This window comes from Podarcis muralis, chromosome 18, assembly GCF_964188315.1.
Source record: "Podarcis muralis chromosome 18, rPodMur119.hap1.1, whole genome shotgun sequence".
Classification (NCBI taxonomy): Eukaryota; Metazoa; Chordata; class Lepidosauria; order Squamata; family Lacertidae; genus Podarcis; species Podarcis muralis.
In genome coordinates, this window is record NC_135672.1 from 2857041 (window position 1) to 2870021 (window position 12981).

The 12981-nt window shown below is 49.4% G+C and overlaps 1 protein-coding gene across 9 annotated transcripts in view; it reads left to right on the forward strand.

Moving 5' to 3' along the window:
• The window catches only part of GATAD2A (GATA zinc finger domain containing 2A), an 82580-nt gene that overhangs the window by 38487 nt on the left and 31112 nt on the right, over positions 1–12981 (forward strand). For 7 of the 9 annotated variants that reach the window (XM_028713327.2, XM_028713331.2, XM_028713326.2 and 4 more), the window contains exon 2: positions 5503–5591. The gene's annotated coding sequence lies outside the window, so the exon portion shown is untranslated. Of the gene's footprint in view, positions 1–375; positions 510–5502; positions 5592–12981 lie in introns of those variants that run through there. The other 2 variants (XM_077922077.1, XM_028713324.2) reach the window with 1 other exon arrangement.

Here is a 12981-nt window from a genome sequence, read left to right on the forward strand (position 1 = left end):
AGCTGACTTTTGCAAAACAAGCAGACAGACAGACAGCAGCCACGATACCCCCCCCCCCCAGTAAGTAAGTGCCTGGCTGCCTTGTTTGGCGGTGGGGCGGCATCCCCCCCCCTCCCCGCCGCGCTAATGGCACGCGCAGGATCCATTTCCAAGCCCCTTCCTGTGCCACAAGCCCACTTTGCTTTTGTGCGCAATGGCCCCGGGCGCGCGCGAGGGGGACTTAATCTTGCTTTGCAATCCTGCCTCTTTGAAGACGGTCCCTTCTCTGCCTCCCTCCCCACTCCGGAGTCCTAAGGTCATTCCTGCAACTGCCCCGGAAGCTTAAAAGCAGCTTACAAGAGGGGCACCACCGCCAGCCTCCTGTTATTGGCTCCCTTAAGAGGCGAAGGAGAGCGTCTTCCCGGGAGTCTCATCCCTGACTTTCTTCCTTTCTTTCTTTTTCTCCTTCTCCTCCTCTTTTCGGAAACGCCCAGCTCCCAGCTGCTCGGGATGCCAGACACTTTCCGCGCGTAGGTAACACCCCGCTCCGTGGTGCCGGGCTGGCTTCTTTCTGTTCATGCCCTTCTGCACCCCAAAGCTGGACCCCTTTTTCTCTTCCCCTCTCTTGCTAGCAAATACCCCCCCCCAAAAAAAAAGCGGTTGGGGGGGAGGGAGGTTGCGTGAGAGAAGTTGACTTGGAGTTTGCCGGGAAACAGGAGGAGGGAACCTACAGAAAGCCGGGCAGCTGGTAAATTCTTCTTTGCAAAGCAGAATGAGAGTGGAAGGGAACCAGATTCTGAAACATTGCACCTAATATATATATAACCTAATATATATATATAACTTATACGCCTCGCCTGGCACACCCAAAGGGGCTTCCTGTTTCAACAACAACAGAACCTGTCAGGATCCACAACTTCCATCCTTCCAGAATCCTAAGGGGTACAAGGGTTTTTAAGTGGGGGTGTGTGTGTTGAAAAACAGTGTTTTCCATCTCGTGCTACTTTTTTGGGGGGGGCAAAGGTGTTCCAACTCTAGTTTTAAAACCCTGTGCAGTTGGGGGTTTGTGTCAGCTGTGTTTGCGATCAAAACTCTGCCCAAGGAGAGGCTTGGTTTTTTCTTCTGTTGTTCTGGTTTTTTGTTTGTTTTAAATTAGAAGAGCAAGGCTTCATGCAATAATAAAATGATCTGTGGCCCTGTATAAAGGAACCCTTGGCCAGTTACTCAAGTTTCTCTCTTCTCCTACAGCTCTTGGGGCGAGGGGACTTCTGCCCCATCCCAAGTTTTTGAGGTGGGAGGGGGAGTTAATTTATTCAAGTGGTTTTTCAAGCCTAACCTTGGATCCCTGGGGGCCAGGAATTTGTGTGTTTCCTTGCTTTTTTTTTGTGGGGTGGGGTGGATGTTTTAATTCAGAGCCCCTCCAGTATTGGGTTTCTGTAATATACCTGTCCGTTGCCCCGACCTGTAACTTGCTGGTTTGCAGATGTGTGCTTGAGCATTATTTAAGTGAGCATTTGGGTTATGCGCCTTGGATGCTGAAATAACTCAGTCAGTAGAGCATGAGGCTCTGGATCTCAGGGTCGTGCGTTCAAGCCCCACATTGGGCAAAGAGATTCTTGCATTGCAGGGGGTTAGACTAGATGACCCTTGTGGTCCCTTCCAAATCTACAATTCTGTGATTCTATGATACTTACCATATGTGCAGCAGAGTAGGACCCTGGGCCCATCTGTAGCCCAGAGGTGTGTCCCTCCATATAGGCCAAGGATGGAGGAACATCTGGGATGCTCTGGATGTTGCTGGGCTCTACCTCCTACCTATCACCCCCTCCCACCCCGATCGGTGCCCATGCTGGCTGCATATACTGGGAACATAGGAAGTTGCCTTATACAGAGTCCAGCACTGAGTGGCATCAATTGCTCTCCATCCCTTCAGGCAAAGGTCTCTCCCAACCCTCCCTGGAGAAGTCATGGGTTGAACCAGTCAAAGCAGACGCTTGACCAGCGAGCTGCAGCTTCCTAGCAATGATTTGTGCAGAATAGATCCCGATTAGCTTGTGGAACGCACTGCCACAAGAAGTTGCATCTAGCTGAGGCTACCTTTAAAGGTGACTTGAAAACTACAACTAATCCAGAATACGGCTGCCAGACGGGTGACTGGAAACAGCCATCTGGACCATATAACACTAAAGGATCTACATCGGCTCCCAGTATGTTTCCGAGCACAATTCAAAGTGTTGGTGCTGACCTTTAAAGCCCTAAACTGCCTCGGCCCAGTATACCTGAAGGAGCATCTCCTCCCCCATTGTTCAGCCCAGACACTGATGTCCAGCTCCCAGGACCCCCTGGAGGTTCCCTCCCTGCGAGAAGTGAGGCTACAGGGCCTTCTCGGTGGTGGTGCCCTCCCTATGGAACACTCTCTCGTCAGACGTCAAGGAAATAAAACTACAATTCCGGAAGTCCGTTCTTAAATCAAAGCATTTTTAAACCAAGGCAAGCTTTCCCATAGCAGTGGGGGGGACTCAGTTTGCAAATGGAACATACTTGACAGGAAGCGGAACATGTTCTGCTTCCAAGGCAAAGTTCACAAACCAAAACACCCACTTCCGGGTTTGCAGCATTCTTAATCCAAGTTGTTCATAAACTAAGCTGTTCTTAAACCAAGGTACTGTACCACTATATTTGACTTTTTGAAGGCAGCCCTGCATAGGGAAGGTTTTAATGTTTGACATGTTAATATGTTTTTATATGTGTTGGAAGCCTCCCGGAGAGGCAGATGCATTCAAATTAATTGGCCTATGTAAGTCATTTTCTCTGATGCTATGGGTCTCCTTTGAGTATTGCTAAGGTTACATACAAGCCAAGAATCCTGGCCAACAAGTACTGGCAATGGAGGTGCCCTGGTTCAGATTTTGGGGGGGGGGGGTTCTGCACGGCTCACATAGTGATGGCACGCTGGGACAGGGAGGGCCATTTCCGTTAGTACCAGGGACGGCCTTGCAACCACTTTGTGAGGGGGGCCCCCCACTATAGTGTGAAAAAGCAGCGTGGGTGACAGGTGTGGGTGGATTGCACCTTTTTAAAAAATATACTTAAGCCACCAACTTCCTGGCTCAAAGCAGAGCCTCTTGCCTCGGTACATTCTCACTGGTCGTTTCCTTTCATTTTTGCTTTTCAAGCCGAGTATAATGCCAAGTCCGTGTCCAAAGAGCCCGTGTGGTGTAGTGGTTAAGAGCGGTAGTCTCATAATCTGGTGAACCGGGTTCGAGTCTCCGCTCCTCCACCTGCAGCTGCTGGCTGACCTTGGGCCAGTCACACTTCTCTGAAGTCTCTCAGCCCCACTCACCTCACAGAGTGTTTGTTGTGAGGGAGGAAGGGAAAGGAGATTGTGAGCCGCTTTGAGACTCCTTAAAGGGAGTGAAAGGCGGGATATCAAATCCAAACTCTTCTTGTTCTTCTTCTTCAAAGAACTACTCTCAGTTAGGACTTCAGGACAATCTTTTCTCTCTCCACCCCCTCTCCCCACCCCTGGGGTCAAGCCATACAATATTCGAAATTAGCCAGACGCTTTTTGCACCTGGCTATCGGTCACTCGTGACCAAGTGAAGATGCCTGGGTGCCAGGATGGCGCCTGATGTCTCCCCCATCTGGGGAATCCGTGGATTGGGACTGTTTTCACACACTAATGCCGCATCCTGTAGAATTCTATCCGTTATATTTTATCTGCACAATTGGAATGAATTTCAGGAACCAAAATGCGTTTTCAGTGCCCCCTGAGCAGTAGCAGTGAACATCGTTATAGGGAATTGTTGTCACTTGTCTTTGCTTCCCCCACTGCCCTGCTCAGAGTTGGGAAGAATATTCCTATGTTATGAATGGTCCGTGTCTCCATTATAAGAAAAAGAGGTCGGAATAGGCCAACAGATTTGTGGGCTGTCGCTGGATAAAAGTGACTTTGCTTTTTTACATTCTCAAAGCTCAGTCAGTCCATCCTTTGAAAAATAAAACATGAGAGCTGTCTTGCTCCAAAATAGCAACTAGACATTCCCTTCTGGCAACTGCAGTCTTGGTTTAAGGAGCCATTTGGCTCCTAGCTTATATACCTGAATTTCTAATGCTGAAGCCATATTAGAAACTGCTTCTGAAAGAAGGCAGTCCCCATAGCTCTGCAGTAGAACACCTGCTTTGCATGTAGAAGGTCTCAGGTCCTCTGGGGGTTGGGGAAGACCCCTCTTGACCTGAATGCCCCAAGAGCCCACCATCAGTCACAGTAGACCACAAGGGTGGGGGCCTCAGGTTCAAGGGCCATACACCTCCCTCCAGCCCCCAGCCCTGCTTTGTTTGCCTGGCTGGGGTATGTCCTTGAACTCTGCAGCAGCATGGTGTAGTGATTAGGGTGTTGGGCTAGTACCGGGGTTCGAGTCCCTGCTTGGCCAGGAAATTCGCTGGGTGACCTTGCTCCAGTCGCTACCTCTCAGCCTAACCTACCTCACAGGGTTGTTGTTTGAATTATAAATGCTGAGAGGGGAGGAACTATGTACACCAGCTTGAGCTCTCTGCAGGAAAAGGTGGGATGTAAAGGCAATTAATAATAATAATGTCTTCATTTGAATAGAGCAGGGTTTCCCAAACTTGGGTCTCCAGCTGTTTTTGGACTACAACTCCCATCATCCCTAGCTAGCAGGACCAGTGGTCAAGGATGATGGGAGTTGTAGTCTAAAAACAGCAGGACGCTCAAGTTTGGGAAATCCTGGAATGCAGGATAGAGAGGGGGTAGAAACCCTCAGAAGGGAATGTGGCCTTTGGACTGGGAAGCCTGGAGCAAACTAAGGTGGGGAGCCTCCGGATGGTGCGGGGATCACAAGTTCCACCATCATCCCTGATCATTGGTCATGCCGCCTATGGGGGCTGACGAGAGTCAGTGTCCCAGCAATTCCCGCAAGGCCTCAGGCACCCCCAAATCCTGCTCTTAACAACCCCACCTGTCCACCTCGGTCGAAGGCAGCTTCAGATGAGAAGAGCTCTGCAGCTCACGCTTTTTATTTCAGCAGGGTGCTCATATCTCTGCATCAGAGTGTTCATTGGGCTGCTTTTGTTTTTATTTTGATTGTGTATTCTGTGTTTTTATATTGTGATTTTATGTTGTAGCCACCCTGAGACTGGTGGGTATAGGGCGGGATACAAAACAAGCAAACAGGGAACATGTTGGGCTCATGCTCCTATCCTCCACCCCTTCTTTTTTTAAAAAGCCAGTGGCTATCAGCCACAATGGCCATCTTCTCCCTCCGCTGTGATGGTCAGTAAATACTTCTGAATGCCGTTGCAGGGAGAGTTGGTTGCTCTGGTCCTCCTTGTGGGCATCTGGCTGGCAACTGTGAGGTCAGGATGCTAGACTGGATGGGTCCCCTTTGGCCAAATCCAGCAGGGACCAGGTTATGCTTTTAAGGTCTACAAACCTCTTGTATAAATCTCTGCCTTCCTCACCAGCAACCCAGTACACCTTTTTCTCTTTTGCCTTCTCCCTAGGTTTCTTGTAGTCGGGATCTCCCTCCCCAAAACAACCTTCGGAAGGACTGAGCAGACCTTTCCTGGGAACCCATGAACGGCTGGGACAGGTAGGAGCTTCCTGTCTTGTGTGACTTGGAGGGTTGAGCCCAACAGTAGTCAAACTCAGAGCGGATCCACAGAAACGGGAATGTGGAGCTCACTCCTCCCAGGAATGGCCCCCAACTTGGATGGCTCTAAAGCAAGGTTGGACAGATTCATGGAGAAGGAGGAGGCGATCAGTGGCTGCTAGCCACGGTCGGAAGCAGAGGGGCCCGTGTGCTCAAATCCGACTTGGGGTTTCCCACAATGGGCACCTGGTTGGCAACTGTGAGAAGAGGACGATGGACTAGATGGGCTTGATCCAGCAGGCTATTCTTATTCTCTTACTGACGGACTTGACTGTGTAAGATCCATTAATTTCAATGGGTCTTCTCTGAGGAGAACTTAGTTGGTGACAACCCTTGAGGATGAGGATTTTAAGATGTCACTGTGGCCTGGTGTCTGGAAAAAAAAGAAAAATGATAAGAATTGGTTCTGGTGACTAAAGCTGGACTCTCCCATTCTGTTTTTTCCAAGGCAAGGTACCACAGTTTCTGGAGGGCAATCCACAGGGACCAGCCCTAGCTTCTTGTTCCCCCAGAAACATTAAGCTGCTCTGATAAAGGACGTAGGCTCCAAATGTAAGAATCAGTCTGCTGGATCAAGCCAAGGACTCGTCCAGTCCAGCATCCTGTTCTCTCAGTGGCCAACCAGATGTTCACCATGGGAAACCCGAAGCAGGACCCCAGTGCAACAGCAGCAGGGTTCGAAATTAACCAGGCACATTTTGCAGCTGGCTATTGACCACTTGCGACCAAGTGAATTTGCCAGGATGCTGCCTGACATGTTCACCATCTGGAGGTGCATGGCTGGGGGTCCGTGGACCTGGACTGTTTTCACACACTAATACCCAACCTTGTAGAATTCTATCCATTATATTTTATTTGTACAATCGGAATGAATTTCAGGAACCAAAATGCTTTTTCAGTGCAGCCTGAGCAGGATGTTATAGTGAATTGTTGTAATATGTCTATTCTTCCCCCACTGCCCTGCTCAGAGTTGGGAAGAATATTCCTACGTCATGAAAGGTCTGAGTAGTAACCATTAAGAAAAAGAGGTTGGAATAAGCCAGTATATATGGGAACTGGATAAAGTGACTTTTCTTCTTTTAAGTTCTCAAAGATTCTTAACCAAGCTCAAGGTTGTCATCTGAACTAGCCAGATGTTTAACTGAGAATCAGTCACAGTCCATCATTTGGAAAACAAGACTTTAGAGCCGACTTACCCCAGAATGGCAACTAGACATTTCGTTTTGGTGACTGTGACCTTGGTCTATGGCAGGGCTCAGCAAACTTTTTCAGCAGGGGACCGGTGCACCGTCCCTCAGACCTTGTGGGGGGCCGGACTATATTTTGGGGGGGGGGTGAACAAATTCCTATGCCCTGCAAATAACCCAGAGATACATTTTAAATAAAAGCACACATTCTACTCATGTAAAAACACGCTGATTCCCGGACAGTCCGCGGACCGGATTGAGAAGGCGATTGGGCCGGATCCGGCCCCTGGGCCTTAGTTTGCCTACCCATGGTCTACAGAGACATTTGGCTCCTAGCTTATGTATCTGAGTTTCTAACACTGAACAGCAGCAACTCTCCCCACTTGCAACTCCCAGCAACAGTAGAGGGAGAACATAGTGACTGTGGCTAATATCTGCTGATAAGTCTTGTCCTGTGCAGATTTGTCTAACCCGCCCCCCTTGCCTTGCAAGGGGTTGGAATAGATGACCCTTGGTGCCTTCCAATTCCACAGTTCTGTGGTTCTGTTATTACAACCAGGCAAAAGGACTACCATGATGAGGGGCATTGTCTGGGAGAGAAGAGGTGTGGCCTGGAAAAAGAGAGAGTCCTCAAGGGCTGGAGAGTGGGTCGCATTTGCCCCCAAGCCCCCCCCCATCTCTGCTATAGAGGCAGTAGCTGTGAATCACAAGCATAGGAGCTCACTCCTAGGGGCTGAGGTCCCTTCGAGTCCCCACAGTAAAATATTTGAGGGGCTAAGGCCCCCCAAAGTTGATGGGCATTGCCATTCAAATGTGTGTGCACTGCCTCTTGTGATCGATTATGGGGAGGAGGGCTTACCTGCACCCCTACAAACAATCAGGGGTATGTGGTGGCATGGTTAGGAACAGGCAGTACTGTATTTTTCGCCCTATAGGACGCACTTTTTCCCCTCCCAAAATGAAGGGGAAATGTGTGTGCGTCCTATGGGGCGAATGCAGGCTTTCGCTGAAGCCTGGAGAGCGAGAGGGGTCGGTGCGCACCAACCCCTCTCACTCTACAGGCTTCAGAAAGCTATCCGCAAGCCTTGGGAGCTCCGCGGGAGTTCCCGCCGGGCTCCCAAGGCTTGCGGACTGCAGCCCGAAGCGCGGGGCGCGCTCCGGAGTGCACCCCGGGCTTCGGGCAGATGTCCACAAGCCTTGCGAGCCCGGCGGGAGTTCATGCCGGGCTCCGAAGGCTTGCGGATAGCAGCCTGTACTTGGGGCTGGGGTCGGGGGAAGCTCAGGCTTCCTCCGCCCCAGCCCCACAGCTGGGGGGGGGAATAAATGTTTTTTTATTTATTTTCCCCAAAAAAAACTAGGTGCGCCCTATGGGCCAGTGCGCCCTATAGGGCGAAAAATACGGTAACTCATCTGATATAGCCAGGAAAACTTTGGAGACTGTTTAAGGGGCAGCCTTTAATTAGGAGCACAACCAGTTCTTGCAATTCGCTGCCACGGGAAGCAGCGAAGGAGGCAAATTGGTGGCAGAGAGGAATTCAAACAGCCCCTGAGTTTTGGAGTGTAAGATCAGTTGCCAGGGAGGGCTGGTGGTGCTCATCTCCCGTTTCCAGGGTTCCCCCGAGACATCTCTGGCTGGGCGCTGAGGGAATCCGGACGCTGCTTGATGCGACAGACCTATATTCTTGCGTTGCAAATCTGTGTGTGAGAGAGCAAAGAGGCAGGAATAGGAAGTCCCCCCTGTATCGTTTGAGGTGTGCGCAGCCTAGTTTCCTATGCATTCCCTCCCTCTCTTTCTCCCGCTGGCAAACAAGGCCACTTGAGACCGGGTGTTGCAGTGAAGTTGCCATGATCCGTAAGTGACCCAGGTAGGGCTGGACCCGTAAAATGCAGGTGGCTGGTCTGTGGTGTGTGTGTGTGTGTGTGTGTGTGTGTGTGTGTGTGTGTGTGTGTAGGGAAGCCTCTCTGCTTGCTCCCAGATGCTCTCTTCTCCACCTGACTTTGAGCAAGGAGGACCTAACCCCATAGCATAGCTGTCAACTTTCCCCTTTTCTTGCGAGGAATCCTGTTCGGTATAAGGGAATTTCCCTTAAAAAGGGGGAAACGTTGACAGCTATGCCCCGTAGGTATGTAAGGGGGCAAGTCCTTGTCCTTTCCAAAGGTAAAGGTACCCCTGCCCGTACGGGCCAGTCTTGCCAGACTCTGGGGTTGTGCACCCATCTCAAGAGGCCGGGGGCCAGCGCTGTCCGCAGACACTTCCGGGTCATGTGGCCAGCGTGACAAGCTGCATCTGGCGAGCCAGCGCAGCACACGGAACGCCGTTTACCTTCCCGCTGGTAAGCGGTCCCTATTTATCTACTTGCACCCGGAGGTGCTTTCGAACTGCTAGGTTGGCAGGCGCTGGGACCGAGCAGCGGGAGCGCACCCCGCCGCGGGGATTCGAACCGCCGACCTTTCAATCGGCAAGCCCTAGGCGCTGAGGCTTTTACCCACAGCGCCACCCGTGTCCCTTCCTTTCCTACCAGCTGCCAAAAGTCAACAGGTGGAAACTTGAGGTGAAACTCGAGTTCCTTGGCATAGTAGTGGTGGCTAACGCTACACTTGTTGGACTTGACACCTGCAATGGGACTCCCTATAAGAAAAAGCAGCATCAAACACTACCTCCTTCTCCCCATATCCACTGCCTGGCTTCTGCGTTGTGGTCATATATGAGTGAGACCAAGATGAGGACCCAGCCGCAGACCTTTTTTTTTAGTGGTTGAAGTTCTCATTTTCTTCCCTTTGTGTAAAGGAGAGGGATTTGGGGCGCTGTTGTTGTATGGAAGAAGGGTGCTTGCAGGAAGACCGCTCCTTGCTCCTTGCGCTGCGTCCCCTTCAGAGATCCTGAAGTTGTTTGCGCATGTAATGCATATTCCATCCACAGAGGGCATGGGCTCCGTCCAGGCGCTCCCTCCAGGCGCTGCTGTACTACAACTCCCATTGCCACACGCACATGCACATGCACACACACTCTATCGAACAATGTGGGGGGCGGGCTACTGAGATCTGAGGGGCCAGCAACAGCTGGAGGGACACAGAAGTTTCCCTGACACTGGGAGGCACTGTGTCCCCTTCGCCCCCCCCCCGCCCCCCCAGTATTAAACATACTGCCTACCAACATGTTTCGGAATCTTTCCACACTGCCCTGTGGCTTTTAAATTAAATAACTTCTAATTAGCTTTAATCCTGAATAACCAAACAAAATGTTTTAAAAACCCCAAAACTTGTGCACCCCCAACTTTTATTTATTTATTTTGCAGGCATGAGCACCCACTGTCCTTTCTTTCCCCCATTTCTCTACATTCCCCCCCCCCCCCGAAAAAAGGCGGGGGTTTGGGTTTTTTTTTTTTTTTTTTTTTTTTTGTATTTTGGTTGTGTCCTCGTGCTGCTTTCAACTCAGCCTGGCTCCTGTGACTGACAAGCGATGGGGATGTGTGGCACAGGAAGGGTTAAGGTCTGCCATTTTGTTATGTAACACCCTTAATGGACATATCAGTGAATGGCATGAAGATGGCAGGGCTTAACCCTTCGTGTGCTGCAGCTCAAAGCTCCACTCTGTAGAGTTCCCCCCACCCTTTGTTTTGTTTTTAAAGCGTTGACTCCAAACACACACACCTTTTTAAAAGAATCCAAAATGCAACTTGATTTCTCTCTCTTCAGACATAGCATATATATATATATATATATATATATATATATATATATGCGCATACATATCAGGTTAATGAAATAGAACTTGCCTTTTAAAATAAGTGTCAGTCTTTATTCAACTTGAGTCCTGCTGTAAGTAGGTTGGTTGATATCAATGGACCTACAGTTTGGCTGCAATCCTTAAACCTTACTTACCTGGGAGTAAGCCCCAGCAAATTTAATAGGACTTACTTCAGAGTAGACCTGACTGGATTGCACTGTCCTGCCCAACATTATTTTCAAGGAGCTACTCTGAGTAGAACTGAAGGGAGCTACATTCCGGAATATGAGCTGTAATATCGGATATTTTTCTTTTTCCAAATAATTCTAGGAATGTAGGGAAAATGTGTTGGGGTTTTTTTGTTTTTTAAAGGACCTGTTTCATAAAGGAGAGAAACTTTTATTTTCTGCTTTTCTTTAAGGCTAAAACATATATAACATTATTATTATTATTATTATTATTATTATTATTATTATTATTATTACAACCAAGAATACTACTCTGTTTACTTGGAGAGAGGAGGGGGCCTTCCTTTTTTTAAAAAAAATACATATTTCAGTATGTTCACAGGTACAATTCCATGCTTTGGCTGAGATTCCTGCATCTCAGGGGGTTGGACTAGATGACCCTTGGGTCCCTTCCAACTCTACGGTTCTGATTCAACAGAATAAATAAGGAGAGGGTGGGTTTATGAAGGATCAAGGGAGGAAGAGTGTAATAAAAAAGGTCCAGGCGGAAGAAACTTTTGTTTCACTTGACATTGAAAAGCTTGTAAATGAAAGTTGGAGCAAGCTATCTGCACTCGCATGGAGCGCTCGCCACATAAAAAGAGCCCTGCGGCTGCAGGATCAGGCCATTTAGCCCAGCATCCTGTCCTAAGTGTGGCCAGGTAAATCCACAAGCACAACTGGAATCCAGACCGCAGAGTTTCCCAAACTTAGGTCTCTGGCTGTTTATTGGTGGGGTTTTTTTGTTGTTTTTATTTTACTACAGTTACCATCATCCCTGGCCACTGGTCCTGCTAGCTAAGGATGATGGGAGTTGTAGTTCAGAAACAGCTGGAGAATTAAGTTTGGGGAAACCCTGATCTAGAGGCATTTACCACCTCCGACCGTGCTGGCAGAACAGCAGCCATCCTGACTGGTAGCCGTGGAATCGTCCTGTTCTCTTCGCCTTCCTTACACGCCGATGTTTTTCCTTGGTTGTCTAGTGGGGATTGTTTTTCGCCTCTCCAGCATTCTGCTCTCTCTGGAGACCCATTTCCTTAAGATGTAGGCTTTGATTTGCATTAGTGCTGGAGGCAACAGCCCTGGTGCTTGTCCAGAGAGGCTGCCGTTCTGCATGCTAAGTTGAGTGGCTCTCTGTTTTTCATTGGCTTGTTCGGTTTATCCTCCCTGCACCCCTACTTTCCTCCAGAAGGAGCTCAGAGAGGTCTGTGCATGTGGCCCTCCCTTGCAGGGCTGTTGTTGCTGCTGCTGTTCAGATGACATTGGTATTTTTTCCAAAAGCAAGCTAGTTTCTATACATGGACTCTCACATGCCCCTCTGCATGCATCCAGGCAAGCGAGAGGCGCAATCGGGATTCCAGGGCAATTCTCAGTTGGTTGAGAGACTGTTACTCTCAGGGTTGTGGGTTCGAAACCCACATTAGGCAAAAGCTTCCTGCATTGCAGGGGTTGGACTAGATGACCCTTGTGGTCCCTTCCAACTATGACTTCAACCAGATAAAAACACTCAAGAGGAAGAGTGCCTTGCCCCCACCCCACACAGGCTTCAACATCCCTGTCCCTGCTGTAGACAACGACCCTGCAAGGTAGGCCTAGCCACAAAGCCAGTTGCGCCTGTCATAACCCCAACCCACCACTTCCTCTCAAAGGAGCCCAGGGCAGCAGAGAGATGGGCAATCCAAAAATAAAGCTGAAACATTTTTAAAGCGATTGCAATTAAAAACATCTCAGAGCTGTTGCAGCATTCTTCTCTCCAGTGGCCGTAGGGCTGCCTGCAACAGTCTTCTTCAGCCACCGCCTTGCTTGGGTAAATAAGGAACATGTTCAAATAATAAGCATGCCTCCTCCCGTGTAGACCTGTCCATATGGTGAGGGTGATGCCCTTTCCCAAAGCTCTTCCCTCAATATCCCTGCATCAGAGGTGGAAATAGGAACTTTGGAAGCTGCCTTATGCAGTCGGACTACTTGTCCCTCTAGCTCTGCATTGCCTACACTGGCTGGCAGCAGCGGCTCTCCAGGCAGTTAGAAATTAGGCACATTTTGCAACTGGCGCAGGCCCAATTGCGACCACACAGAGACCTCTGGATGCCAGTTTGGGGTCCCTTAGAGAGAAGGATCTGAACTATTTTCCTTGCAGCTTGAATTTATTTTATTCTGGATTGTTTGATTTGATGTTTTAATGTGTTGCA